The sequence below is a fragment of the Dama dama genome, chromosome Y (assembly GCF_033118175.1).
Source record: "Dama dama isolate Ldn47 chromosome Y, ASM3311817v1, whole genome shotgun sequence".
NCBI lineage: Eukaryota > Metazoa > Chordata > Mammalia > Artiodactyla > Cervidae > Dama > Dama dama.
The window spans coordinates 14,368,328-14,382,373 of NC_083715.1; the positions used below are offsets into that span (position 1 = coordinate 14,368,328).

Here is a 14,046-nt window from a genome sequence, read left to right on the forward strand (position 1 = left end):
GCTCAGGTTGCTGGGTCAAATCAAGACCAATGGCAGAGAGGGTAGTGGGCGGCACCCTGAGGGAAACGCCCCTAGACCAGAGGGTGGCTTCTTCTCTTCTTTGGCTCCAGGGCAGAGACGTGGCCACACTCGGCTTCAGGGAGGGCAGGGCTATTGCATCTGGCGTTCCTGAAGGCGCTGGCATTGAATTGGCCTCTGGAATATCAAGCCATGTGTACTCGCTCTGTAATCCAAAGAGCACACTGCTGTGTCCCATGGGACGGCCCATCCCTGGGAGCTCTCCCTGAGTGTCTAAATGTTAGGCAGGGGCACAAAGTGGCTGGATACTTTCCTCCCAGGGATAGGAGCCTGCTGCTGTCTGGATGGTCGGGGGGTGTGTACAAACCTCAACGTTTGCAACAATTGACCTCCACTCTTCTGGGGCACATGAGCAATACGGCAGAGATCTCTGTTTGTCTCTGCTTCACGGCTATCACTGTTTCTGGCGATCCTGCTGTGTGTGCACCAAGGAATGCTGTCTCTTTGTCTCCGACTCAATAAGTGGTACTGTGGTCCTCTGCTATCCTCTGGACACCAGCGATCAGAAGAGACGCTTAAACTTGGAGTGAAGTCAAGCCCTTCTCCTCAATGAGTCGCACCCACGGCAGATGAGATGGTTCTGGGCCACAGGGTCGGAGAGTGCTCTCTCAAACTGGAAAGCACACGGTGGGTGGTCACTGCTGAAGCACAGAAGGGACAGACGACCCTCCTTCCCTCTCTGGGCAGACATGAATGCTGCTCAGGACTCTGGTGGCACGGCCACACCTTGCGCAGAGGGAGAAACGTGTCACAGTCTATTGGCATGACGGAATTCCCTGAAGCTTGCTGGAATGCCTACCAGTGAGAGGCTAAGGACACCACCACGCTGAGTTCCATGACACACCAGTGCCGGAGGCCTGCACGATGGTCCATTTACCCTATGCAGGCCCTTTCAAAGAGGTTCTGTTCTCCAGGTGAGAACACATCCCAGCCTACCAAGTGGCCCCGAAGCTGTGAGGCTGCTACCAACAAAACAACCCAGTTAAGCCATCTTACCTATAGTCCTCATATGCGGTATCTGTGTTCTGCAAATTGTACAAAGAGAGATGTCTCACACTCGATGATTCTGCACGTAGCAGGTGCTTATGCTCCAGTGTCGATGTATCTCCAAAACCTTACACAAAAGGCAAGGGGTGCTGATGCTCCTGGCCAGGACATGGAAAGAATGCCCAGCACTTAAGATGGATGCCAAGGCCCTCGTAGCTGTTTGTGCAAAGGGCTGTAGGCTCAACCACCGCAGCTTCTGTGCTGGGATTGCAGCCCAATCTGTGTCTCGACTCGGCTGCACTCACCGACCATGCCCAGGTGATTTCTTCCTGCCTCTCCTTTCTGCCAGAGGTCTGGGATGCAGGCGTCTATTTCCATGTAGAACTGGCTAACTCAGTGAGATCATAGGGCATGATTCCCTGGCTTCACTGCTTCTGCTGGCCAGAGTTTATGTTCCCTTCATGTTTCAGATGTCCTTTCTTGCGTCACGTAGCTCGGTGTCTTCCGACTGCTCACCCTCACAAGTGTTCTTGTAGGCGCTTCTGTGCACGAATATGCACACATGTCCACACTCACATCCCTGAGAGGAGACTTACACATGTGTGGAGGTACAGGCTTTCTTGTCCAGAAATATGGATTTTGGTAAGCACCCGACATGCTTTGTCCATGTTATTTTCCTTCACTTGCTGGTTGATCCTGTCAGCTTGCACTTCTATCTTATTGATGTGTGCTCAATGTTGACAAAATCTTGGCATTGTTCATGACAGGGACAGACCTGCAGAGAGTCTGGCAGGCCTGGAAGTGCTCGGTATGGACAGCTGAGTGAGTTGTGCCTGTGTTCCACATTCTCCCATAACATCGTGCAGGTTCACAATACCAGTCATGTTGGCATGATTCCATTACTTGTGCTTTGCTTCAGGGAACCAGAAAACAAGGGCCTTTGGGCTCAGCTGACTTGGAGAACTGCATTCTCCGTGTGCACGTCTCTACATCATGCCTTGTCAAGTCTGTGCCCCATTGCATGCCTAAACCCATTAAGGCCCACAGCATTCTGGCTGTGGGCCCCTCTCCTCCTTTTCTTGGAACTTTCTGTGTGCACCTGACTACTGTGCCCCCAGCGCTCCCTCCCTGTAGCTGGAAAAGTCCAACGAGATGCCCAAGGCTCCAACAGCCCCAAGAGACTGTGGCAAGCCGGGAATGATACAATGTCATGAAGAAGTTGCACATGCATCTACAGGGTCTCTTCCAGTAGACGGCATGGGATCTGAGGCCAGAAAGGGAAGGTGGCACCCCTAGAACTAGTCCCTTCAGTTTACTATTACCCAGACCCACGGAGTCCCTGAACAGATGATGCCCTGGCAAACTGGCCCTTTTAGGCCAAGAGCTCATGTCCTTCTTGGGCAGAAAGCACCATTTCTATCTCAAGTGCAGCCAGAGGGCTTGATCTCACCCAAGCCCTCAATAATTTGATAAATGCCAAGCCTTTATTTCAGTTGCTCTCACGAGGCCCGGGTAGGACTCTGGAAAGACAGGCATCCATGCTTGCCGACCTAGCCCACGTGCCAAGGAAGGCAGTCCCAAGCTGTGCCCAGTGACAAAGAACACGGACACCTGGAAAGTAGGATCCCTCTTAGTCTCGCATGGTGCAGATCCCCTAAGACCAAATCGGAGATTCTGCTCCAGCGAGACTGCCAGAATCCACCCTCAATTTCAGACTGTCAGCTTTGCCACGCTGGCATTACAGCCAAGGGCAAGACCCCAGAGGAGGGAAGGGATTCACGTCAGGGGGCTCAGCACGAACCTTGAGGTGCCTTTTGGCAAGACCATGGAAAACCAGCAGGCTCTGAGAGGACCCCAGGGCCCTCCTGTCTCCCACTGTCTCAAGGTACCTTGGGACAAGCAGCCAGCCCACCATCTTTGTGTCCTCCCACTTTCCTGCCTCACAGGCACACTCGGCAGAGGGACACACATGTACACCCCACACATGTGCTCTCCTCGCATTTCTGCACTTCCAGGGAGGTTGCAAGTGCCTGGCGGCATGCCACGCTCACACCCTGTGCCTGCTAGGTTGCCTGGGGTTTCACACGGACAGCCTACCTCAGCACAGCTGACACGTAGTGTTCGATCATGCCAGTGTGTGCTCCTTCGGGAGGGAGCGTGCTGCCTGACAGGCTGATCCTTGGCAGCACGGACCCAGGACTTCTCCCATGTATTTTCTCACGTATGTGGAACAAGGCTCCAGGGCAGCAGGCTCTCTGTGACTCCTCCTCCTCCAGGTCTCTGCCTTTCTCTACAGGACCTTAGCCTCCTCACCACCACAGGTCCTGCCATAGCCACGTCCAACATTTCCATCAGCTGGCCCACTCTGCCACAGACTCAGGGGTACACAGGCAGTGGTTTCAAAGCCCAGCCGCACCTGATTTGCCCTGGACGAATCCTCTGACAACCCAAACCTCGACCTGGTCCAAATACACAATATAACACGGTAGAAAATGTGAACATGTTTTCTTTTTCGGTCTAGTTGCACACAAGGTGTCCATGCTCTGAATTATCAATGGCCCTCCGTTCCTCTTTCCCACCATGGACAGGATCACTGCAGAGATACTTTGAACAACAACCCTCATTCTGGGGACGCCTCATGACTTTTCTTCTCGTCGCTTGGCAGTTCATCTCCTGACACCTTCATCTGTGCGTCTGCCCTGAGCCAGGAACACACACACACACACACAGACCCACATCAACACAGGTGACACAAGACCACATGTGTATATACACACACACTCGACATGTGGACCCAAACACAAACAGGGAACACAGCTCTGTCAGTAGCTGAAGATGCCCGTTCCCAGCAATGTGGGAAATGGCATCAGTAGGCACCATGTCCTTGCCTTGGGGCCCGCTGCCCACCTCGTCCCGCAGCTCTTCCGTATTTTCCGAAGCCGGCCTGAAACCGGTCCCAGCATGTCCTGCGTGGTGGCGGTGAGACGGCAAGTGGTGGATGTGGAAATTCACAGACGACCCCAAAGTCAGCACCTAAGTGCACTGGGATCCCAGAGAGGACACCCTCTAGTCATAGGCTATCCCAGGAGCAGTGGCGGGAGGCAAGGACCCAGAAAATCTCAAACTTTCTGAGCAGCAGAAGGCCGGGGATAGCGCGATTGACCAAAGGGTGATTCTGACAAACAGACGTCATTCACCCTGCCTCGAGCAGAATCACCGAGGATTCTGGCATTGCAACCACAGCTGCTTGGAGGGAGACTTCCTTCACTCACGGCCACACCGAGTCCCCACGCCTCCAGTCTCAGCACGTCACCTGCTACGTGCATGACCCAATCCCAGGCTCCGGAGCCAGCTCGCATGAGCCTCAGGATTCCATTGTGGGAAAGGACAGGGCCTCTGCCTCTAAACGGATGTCCCCTCAGGGTCCCCCTGCAGACCCGCTGACCACCTTTGTTTCTGTCAGCTACCTCTCGTGGCACAAATTTCCTCCCTGGGGTAGTACTTCAGGGGATCGTCCCACGCGTCCTGGCCAATGATCTGATGGCAATAAGAGCAAGGTCAGCCCGGGGCTGACCAGGCCCCTAAGCCTCCCGTGAGAAGCCAAGAGCTCCAACATCAATCGCCAACTGTGCGCAGGCCCAAACCAAACGCACCTCAGCAATCCTGTTCGATTCTGGGCAGTTGTGGCCTGACTGCCAATTGAGAAATTTCAGGCTCCTGGTGTCCAGCCTGCGGCTGGGTGCTCCCCATACAAAGTCCCAGAACCAGTGGACTGGTGTGGAATGACGTGCCCTATACCCTGTAGAAAGACAGGGAGAAAGGGGCAGATGCAGCAGGAGAAACGTCCACCCACACCCCAAACCCCGGCCCCCTTGCATACCCACACTCACCACCGTGGGAGCCACGTTTACCAGTGATGTCAGGGTAACATTCCTTATCAATCACCGTGTGCCAGAAGTACGGGTTGTCCCGAAAGGAGAAGATCAGCTTGCAGCGGGACCTTGGATGGCTCCGTACTTGCACCTGCCAGCACAGGGAGGAAGGAAAAGGTGCAAGCATCGAGGGGCCTCTGCTTGCCTCCCAGGCGGGCCTTAACAGCCTCCATGACGCTTCTGTAAAGTCTCACAGTACAGGCCCATGAATAACACCATCCCCCACCTCCCTGTCAAGTGCCCTACCGACCCATCCTCAGCCTCCCTCTCTGACCTTGAAGTCAATCATGTACCTTAGAAAATCTTCATCCTGGGCGCTGGTTATGATTGACACTTGAGGGTTGTTCATAATCTGCTTTGGGTCAAGGAGACATTCAGGTCACATGCCGGGCCAAAAAGAGCCTGGGGCAACAGCTCTAGTCTGGCCTGGAGAAGGACACTGGAACAAGCATCTGCAAGGTTGCTTGGCACTCGCGCTTGCCCGGCCACGACTCTCTCCTTCAGACCAAGCCTTACCATCAGACCTGCTCATGGCTCTGGGTTTCCTGTGCTGTTTTGCAGCTCAGGTGGTCTGCAACCCAAAAGCAGGGGTGATTTCTCACCTCTGCTGCGCGCCTCCTGGCCCGTGTTTGCTGGGTAGTGGCATGTCACTGGTAACATGGTTAGGACTTGCAGTCCTTGTGATTATTGAATCTGAAGGAAACTGGGGTGTGTGTGTGTTTATATGTATGTCTGAATGTGTGTGTGTGTGTGTGTGTGTGTGTGTGAGAGAGAGACGTCCACGTCTGAGCTATTTCCGGTGATCATCCACATTTACAACAATAAATGTCTGCAGTTGCTGCTCTAGTGTACTCTCTCTGGTCATCCTGACCTAGAGGCCCTGGGTACTGATTCTACTCAGACGGAGGCCTGAAGGGGAAACCACGAGTCATGGCTTTGACACTTACAGGTGTGGCTCTGACCAGATACTCCTCGGCTGTGCCTTTGGAACCTGCCAATACCCAGGAACACACTTCTGTCAATGGCCTGCACGACCCTTCCTCTACCCTCGCCACACACCTTCACCCCCCACTCCTGCACATGCTGCTGCTTTTGCTCCACTTCCTCCTCCTCTTCCTGACAGGCAAACAGCTAGTTGCCGCAGGAAGGATACAGCTTTGGCCCAGAAGCCGGGGATGCCCTGCAGTATGGCGCTTCTCCGAACCAAGTGACGCATCCTTCTCACATGGTTCATTCGCATGAAGCGAACGGAGGCCCGGCAGTTTTCGTCACGCAGGGATCTCACTTCCAACTGCAGGGCGGTCAGTGCCTGTAGCACATTTGGCGCCGGCTGCTCACTCGGGCCTCCAGGTCTTTCCAGGCCCTGCTTCTCCAGTGTCTTCTCCTTCAGATCCTGGGAGGATCCCTGATCCCGCTCCTAATCTGCCACAACCTCCACCTCCTCCATAACGTCTTCCGCCAGCAGCTGGCACACTCGCCCAATTCCCGCCTCGTCTCGTCCACCAGTCCCCCTCCGACCCCGCTGTCCTCCACCGCCTACACCACATAAAGGGTGACCTCTTCAACTGCTGTGCTACCTGGTGGCTCCAAAGTCCCATCTGTGCATGGCATGGCAACGGCAGGCCACCTGGCCACTGCCCCCTGAGCACCCGGGCTCCCAGCTAAGAAGGTCCGGAGTCCCGGGACGCTCCCACCTTCCTCTGGCCCCCTCTCAGGCTCCTCTGGGACATGGCTGTGACCCCGAGCTGGGGCAGATGCAAAGGGACCGGACATAATATCACAGCAAGTGGTGCGCAATGGCGGCCCAGGTGTAACCGGATGTGGCTCGCTACCACTTTGGGGTGGGGTGAGATCGGAATGGGCAGCACTTTGGGCCTGGTGTGTGCGGGTGTCCTGAGGTTGAAGAAAGGGCTTCCAGAAAGGCCAGGAGAGGGTGCCCGGAGATCAGCCCAACACGCGAGACCCCTAGGCTGTGAGACAGGCTCAGGTTGCTGGGTCAAATCGAGACCAATGGCAGAGAGGGTAGTGGGCGGCACCCTGAGGGAAACGCCCCTAGACCAGAGGGTGGCTTCTTCTCTTCTTTGGCTCCAGGGCAGAGACGTGGCCACACTCGGCTTCAGGGAGGGCAGGGCTATTGCATCTGGCGTTCCTGAAGGCGCTGGCATTGAATTGGCCTCTGGAATTTCAAGCCATGTGTACTCGCTCTGTAATCCAAAGAGCACACTGCTGTGTCCCATGGGACGGCCCATCCGTGGGAGCTCTCCCTGAGTGTCTAAATGTTAGGCAGGGGCACAAAGTGGCTGGATACTTTCCTCCCAGGGATAGGAGCCTGCTGCTGTCTGGATGGTCGGGGGGTGTGTACAAACCTCAACGTTTGCAACAATTGACCTCCACTCTTCTGGGGCACATGAGCAATACGGCAGAGATCTCTGTTTGTCTCTGCTTCACGGCTATCACTGTTTCTGGCGATCCTGCTGTGTGTGCACCAAGGAATGCTGTCTCTTTGTCTCCGACTCAATAAGTGGTACTGTGGTCCTCTGCTATCCTCTGGACACCAGCGATCAGAAGAGACGCTTAAACTTGGAGTGAAGTCAAGCCCTTCTCCTCAATGAGTCGCACCCACGGCAGATGAGATGGTTCTGGGCCACAGGGTCGGAGAGTGCTCTCTCAAACTGGAAAGCACACGGTGGGTGGTCACTGCTGAAGCACAGAAGGGACAGACGACCCTCCTTCCCTCTCTGGGCAGACATGAATGCTGCTCAGGACTCTGGTGGCACGGCCACACCTTGCGCAGAGGGAGAAACGTGTCACAGTCTATTGGCATGACGGAATTCCCTGAAGCTTGCTGGAATGCCTACCAGTGAGAGGCTAAGGACACCACCACGCTGAGTTCCATGACACACCAGTGCCGGAGGCCTGCACGATGGTCCATTTACCCTATGCAGGCCCTTTCAAAGAGGTTCTGTTCTCCAGGTGAGAACACATCCCAGCCTACCAAGTGGCCCCGAAGCTGTGAGGCTGCTACCAACAAAACAACCCAGTTAAGCCATCTTACCTATAGTCCTCATATGCGGTATCTGTGTTCTGCAAATTGTACAAAGAGAGATGTCTCACACTCGATGATTCTGCACGTAGCAGGTGCTTATGCTCCAGTGTCGATGTATCTCCAAAACCTTACACAAAAGGCAAGGGGTGCTGATGCTCCTGGCCAGGACATGGAAAGAATGCCCAGCACTTAAGATGGATGCCAAGGCCCTCGTAGCTGTTTGTGCAAAGGGCTGTAGGCTCAACCACCGCAGCTTCTGTGCTGGGATTGCAGCCCAATCTGTGTCTCGACTCGGCTGCACTCACCGACCATGCCCAGGTGATTTCTTCCTGCCTCTCCTTTCTGCCAGAGGTCTGGGATGCAGGCGTCTATTTCCATGTAGAACTGGCTAACTCAGTGAGATCATAGGGCATGATTCCCTGGCTTCACTGCTTCTGCTGGCCAGAGTTTATGTTCCCTTCATGTTTCAGATGTCCTTTCTTGCGTCACGTAGCTCGGTGTCTTCCGACTGCTCACCCTCACAAGTGTTCTTGTAGGCGCTTCTGTGCACGAATATGCACACATGTCCACACTCACATCCCTGAGAGGAGACTTACACATGTGTGGAGGTACAGGCTTTCTTGTCCAGAAATATGGATTTTGGTAAGCACCCGACATGCTTTGTCCATGTTATTTTCCTTCACTTGCTGGTTGATCCTGTCAGCTTGCACTTCTATCTTATTGATGTGTGCTCAATGTTGACAAAATCTTGGCATTGTTCATGACAGGGACAGACCTGCAGAGAGTCTGGCAGGCCTGGAAGTGCTCGGTATGGACAGCTGAGTGAGTTGTGCCTGTGTTCCACATTCTCCCATAACATCGTGCAGGTTCACAATACCAGTCATGTTGGCATGATTCCATTACTTGTGCTTTGCTTCAGGGAACCAGAAAACAAGGGCCTTTGGGCTCAGCTGACTTGGAGAACTGCATTCTCCGTGTGCACGTCTCTACATCATGCCTTGTCAAGTCTGTGCCCCATTGCATGCCTAAACCCATTAAGGCCCACAGCATTCTGGCTGTGGGCCCCTCTCCTCCTTTTCTTGGAACTTTCTGTGTGCACCTGACTACTGTGCCCCCAGCGCTCCCTCCCTGTAGCTGGAAAAGTCCAACGAGATGCCCAAGGCTCCAACAGCCCCAAGAGACTGTGGCAAGCCGGGAATGATACAATGTCATGAAGAAGTTGCACATGCATCTACAGGGTCTCTTCCAGTAGACGGCATGGGATCTGAGGCCAGAAAGGGAAGGTGGCACCCCTAGAACTAGTCCCTTCAGTTTACTATTACCCAGACCCACGGAGTCCCTGAACAGATGATGCCCTGGCAAACTGGCCCTTTTAGGCCAAGAGCTCATGTCCTTCTTGGGCAGAAAGCACCATTTCTATCTCAAGTGCAGCCAGAGGGCTTGATCTCACCCAAGCCCTCAATAATTTGATAAATGCCAAGCCTTTATTTCAGTTGCTCTCACGAGGCCCAGGTAGGACTCTGGAAAGACAGGCATCCATGCTTGCCGACCTAGCCCACGTGCCAAGGAAGGCAGTCCCAAGCTGTGCCCAGTGACAAAGAACACGGACACCTGGAAAGTAGGATCCCTCTTAGTCTCGCATGGTGCAGATCCCCTAAGACCAAATCGGAGATTCTGCTCCAGCGAGACTGCCAGAATCCACCCTCAATTTCAGACTGTCAGCTTTGCCACGCTGGCATTACAGCCAAGGGCAAGACCCCAGAGGAGGGAAGGGATTCACGTCAGGGGGCTCAGCACGAACCTTGAGGTGTCTTTTGGCAAGACCACGGAAAACCAGCAGGCTCTGAGAGGACCCCAGGGCCCTCCTTGTCTCCCACTGTCTCAAGGTACCTTGGGACAAGCAGCCAGCCCACCATCTTTGTGTCCTCCCACTTTCCTGCCTCACAGGCACACTCGGCAGAGGGACACACATGTACACCCCACACATGTGCTCTCCTCGCATTTCTGCACTTCCAGGGAGGTTGCAAGTGCCTGGCGGCATGCCACGCTCACACCCTGTGCCTGCTAGGTTGCCTGGGGTTTCACACGGACAGCCTACCTCAGCACAGCTGACACGTAGTGTTCGATCATGCCAGTGTGTGCTCCTTCGGGAGGGAGCGTGCTGCCTGACAGGCTGATCCTTGGCAGCACGGACCCAGGACTTCTCCCATGTATTTTCTCACGTATGTGGAACAAGGCTCCAGGGCAGCAGGCTCTCTGTGATTCCTCCTCCTCCGGGTCTCTGCCTTTCTCTACAGGACCTTAGCCTCCTCACCACCACAGGTCCTGCCATAGCCACGTCCAACATTTCCATCAGCTGGCCCACTCTGCCACAGACTCAGGGGTACACAGGCAGTGGTTTCAAAGCCCAGCCGCACCTGATTTGCCCTGGACGAATCCTCTGACAACCCAAACCTCGACCTGGTCCAAATACACAATATAACACGGTAGAAAATGTGAACATGTTTTCTTTTTCGGTCTAGTTGCACACAAGGTGTCCATGCTCTGAATTATCAATGGCCCTCCGTTCCTCTTTCCCACCATGGACAGGATCACTGCAGAGATACTTTGAACAACAACCCTCATTCTGGGGACGCCTCATGACTTTTCTTCTCGTCGCTTGGCAGTTCATCTCCTGACACCTTCATCTGTGCGTCTGCCCTGAGCCAGGAACACACACACACACACACAGACCCACATCAACACAGGTGACACAAGACCACATGTGTATATACACACACACTCGACATGTGGACCCAAACACAAACAGGGAACACAGCTCTGTCAGTAGCTGAAGATGCCCGTTCCCAGCAATGTGGGAAATGGCATCAGTAGGCACCATGTCCTTGCCTTGGGGCCCACTGCCCACCTCGTCCCGCAGCTCTTCCGTATTTTCCGAAGCCGGCCTGAAACCGGTCCCAGCATGTCCTGCGTGGTGGCGGTGAGACGGCAAGTGGTGGATGTGGAAATTCACAGACGACCCCAAAGTCAGCACCTAAGTGCACTGGGATCCCAGAGAGGACACCCTCTAGTCATAGGCTATCCCAGGAGCAGTGGCGGGAGGCAAGGACCCAGAAAATCTCAAACTTTCTGAGCAGCAGAAGGCCGGGGATAGCGCGATTGACCAAAGGGTGATTCTGACAAACAGACGTCATTCACCCTGCCTCGAGCAGAATCACCGAGGATTCTGGCATTGCAACCACAGCTGCTTGGAGGGAGACTTCCTTCACTCACGGCCACACCGAGTCCCCACGCCTCCAGTCTCAGCACGTCACCTGCTACGTGCATGACCCAATCCCAGGCTCCGGAGCCAGCTCGCATGAGCCTCAGGATTCCATTGTGGGAAAGGACAGGGCCTCTGCCTCTAAACGGATGTCCCCTCAGGGTCCCCCTGCAGACCCGCTGACCACCTTTGTTTCTGTCAGCTACCTCTCGTGGCACAAATTTCCTCCCTGGGGTAGTACTTCAGGGGATCGTCCCACGCGTCCTGGCCAATGATCTGATGGCAATAAGAGCAAGGTCAGCCCGGGGCTGACCAGGCCCCTAAGCCTCCCGTGAGAAGCCAAGAGCTCCAACATCAATCGCCAACTGTGCGCAGGCCCAAACCAAACGCACCTCAGCAATCCTGTTCGATTCTGGGCAGTTGTGGCCTGACTGCCAATTGAGAAATTTCAGGCTCCTGGTGTCCAGCCTGCGGCTGGGTGCTCCCCATACAAAGTCCCAGAACCAGTGGACTGGTGTGGAATGACGTGCCCTATACCCTGTAGAAAGACAGGGAGAAAGGGGCAGATGCAGCAGGAGAAACGTCCACCCACACCCCAAACCCCGGCCCCCTTGCATACCCACACTCACCACCGTGGGAGCCACGTTTACCAGTGATGTCAGGGTAACATTCCTTATCAATCACCGTGTGCCAGAAGTACGGGTTGTCCCGAAAGGAGAAGATCAGCTTGCAGCGGGACCTTGGATGGCTCCGTACTTGCACCTGCCAGCACAGGGAGGAAGGAAAAGGTGCAAGCATCGAGGGGCCTCTGCTTGCCTCCCAGGCGGGCCTTAACAGCCTCCATGACGCTTCTGTAAAGTCTCACAGTACAGGCCCATGAATAACACCATCCCCCACCTCCCTGTCAAGTGCCCTACCGACCCATCCTCAGCCTCCCTCTCTGACCTTGAAGTCAATCATGTACCTTAGAAAATCTTCATCCTGGGCGCTGGTTATGATTGACACTTGAGGGTTGTTCATAATCTGCTTTGGGTCAAGGAGACATTCAGGTCACATGCCAGGCCAAAAAGAGCCTGGGGCAACAGCTCTAGTCTGGCCTGGAGAAGGACACTGGAACAAGCATCTGCAAGGTTGCTTGGCACTCGCGCTTGCCCGGCCACGACTCTCTCCTTGAGACCAAGCCTTACCATCAGACCTGCTCATGGCTCTGGGTTTCCTGTGCTGTTTTGCAGCTCAGGTGGTCTGCAACCCAAAAGCAGGGGTGATTTCTCACCTCTGCTGCGCGCCTCCTGGCCCGTGTTTGCTGGGTAGTGGCATGTCACTGGTAACATGGTTAGGACTTGCAGTCCTTGTGATTATTGAATCTGAAGGAAACTGGGGTGTGTGTGTGTTTATATGTATGTCTGAATGTGTGTGTGTGTGTGTGTGTGTGTGTGAGAGAGAGAGACGTCCACGTCTGAGCTATTTCCGGTGATCATCCACATTTACAACAATAAATGTCTGCAGTTGCTGCTCTAGTGTACTCTCTCTGGTCATCCTGACCTAGAGGCCCTGGGTACTGATTCTACTCAGACGGAGGCCTGAAGGGGAAACCACGAGTCATGGCTTTGACACTTACAGGTGTGGCTCTGACCAGATACTCCTCGGCTGTGCCTTTGGAACCTGCCAATACCCAGGAACACACTTCTGTCAATGGCCTGCACGACCCTTCCTCTACCCTCGCCACACACCTTCACCCCCCACTCCTGCACATGCTGCTGCTTTTGCTCCACTTCCTCCTCCTCTTCCTGACAGGCAAACAGCTAGTTGCCGCAGGAAGGATACAGCTTTGGCCCAGAAGCCGGGGATGCCCTGCAGTATGGCGCTTCTCCGAACCAAGTGACGCATCCTTCTCACATGGTTCATTCGCATGAAGCGAACGGAGGCCCGGCAGTTTTCGTCACGCAGGGATCTCACTTCCAACTGCAGGGCGGTCAGTGCCTGTAGCACATTTGGCGCCGGCTGCTCACTCGGGCCTCCAGGTCTTTCCAGGCCCTGCTTCTCCAGTGTCTTCTCCTTCAGATCCTGGGAGGATCCCTGATCCCGCTCCTAATCTGCCACAACCTCCACCTCCTCCATAACGTCTTCCGCCAGCAGCTGGCACACTCGCCCAATTCCCGCCTCGTCTCGTTCACCAGTCCCCCTCCGACCCCGCTGTCCTCCACCGCCTACACCACATAAAGGGTGACCTCTTCAACTGCTGTGCTACCTGGTGGCTCCAAAGTCCCATCTGTGCATGGCATGGCAATGGCAGGCCACCTGGCCACTGCCCCCTGAGCACCCGGGCTCCCAGCTAAGAAGGTCCGGAGTCCCGGGACGCTCCCACCTTCCTCTGGCCCCCTCTCAGGCTCCTCTGGGACATGGCTGTGACCCCGAGCTGGGGCAGATGCAAAGGGACCGGACATAATATCACAGCAAGTGGTGCGCAATGGCGGCCCAGGTGTAACCGGATGTGGCTCGCTACCACTTTGGGGTGGGGTGAGATCGGAATGGGCAGCACTTTGGGCCTGGTGTGTGCGGGTGTCCTGAGGTTGAAGAAAGGGCTTCCAGAAAGGCCAGGAGAGGGTGCCCGGAGATCAGCCCAACACGCGAGACCCCTAGGCTGTGAGACAGGCTCAGGTTGCTGGGTCAAATCGAGACCAATGGCAGAGAGGGTAGTGGGCGGCACCCTGAGGGAAACGCCCCTAGACCAGAGGGTGGCT

The 14,046-nt window shown here is 55.0% G+C and overlaps 2 pseudogenes; both read right to left on the reverse strand.

The window, feature by feature from the left end:
- Positions 1-4,554: 4,554 nt before the first annotated feature.
- On the reverse strand, positions 4,555-6,770 carry LOC133053572 (testis-specific Y-encoded protein 1-like; annotated as a pseudogene).
- Positions 6,771-11,533: 4,763 nt separating this feature from the next.
- LOC133053575 (testis-specific Y-encoded protein 1-like) lies at positions 11,534-13,749 on the reverse strand (annotated as a pseudogene).
- Positions 13,750-14,046: the final 297 nt, after the last annotated feature.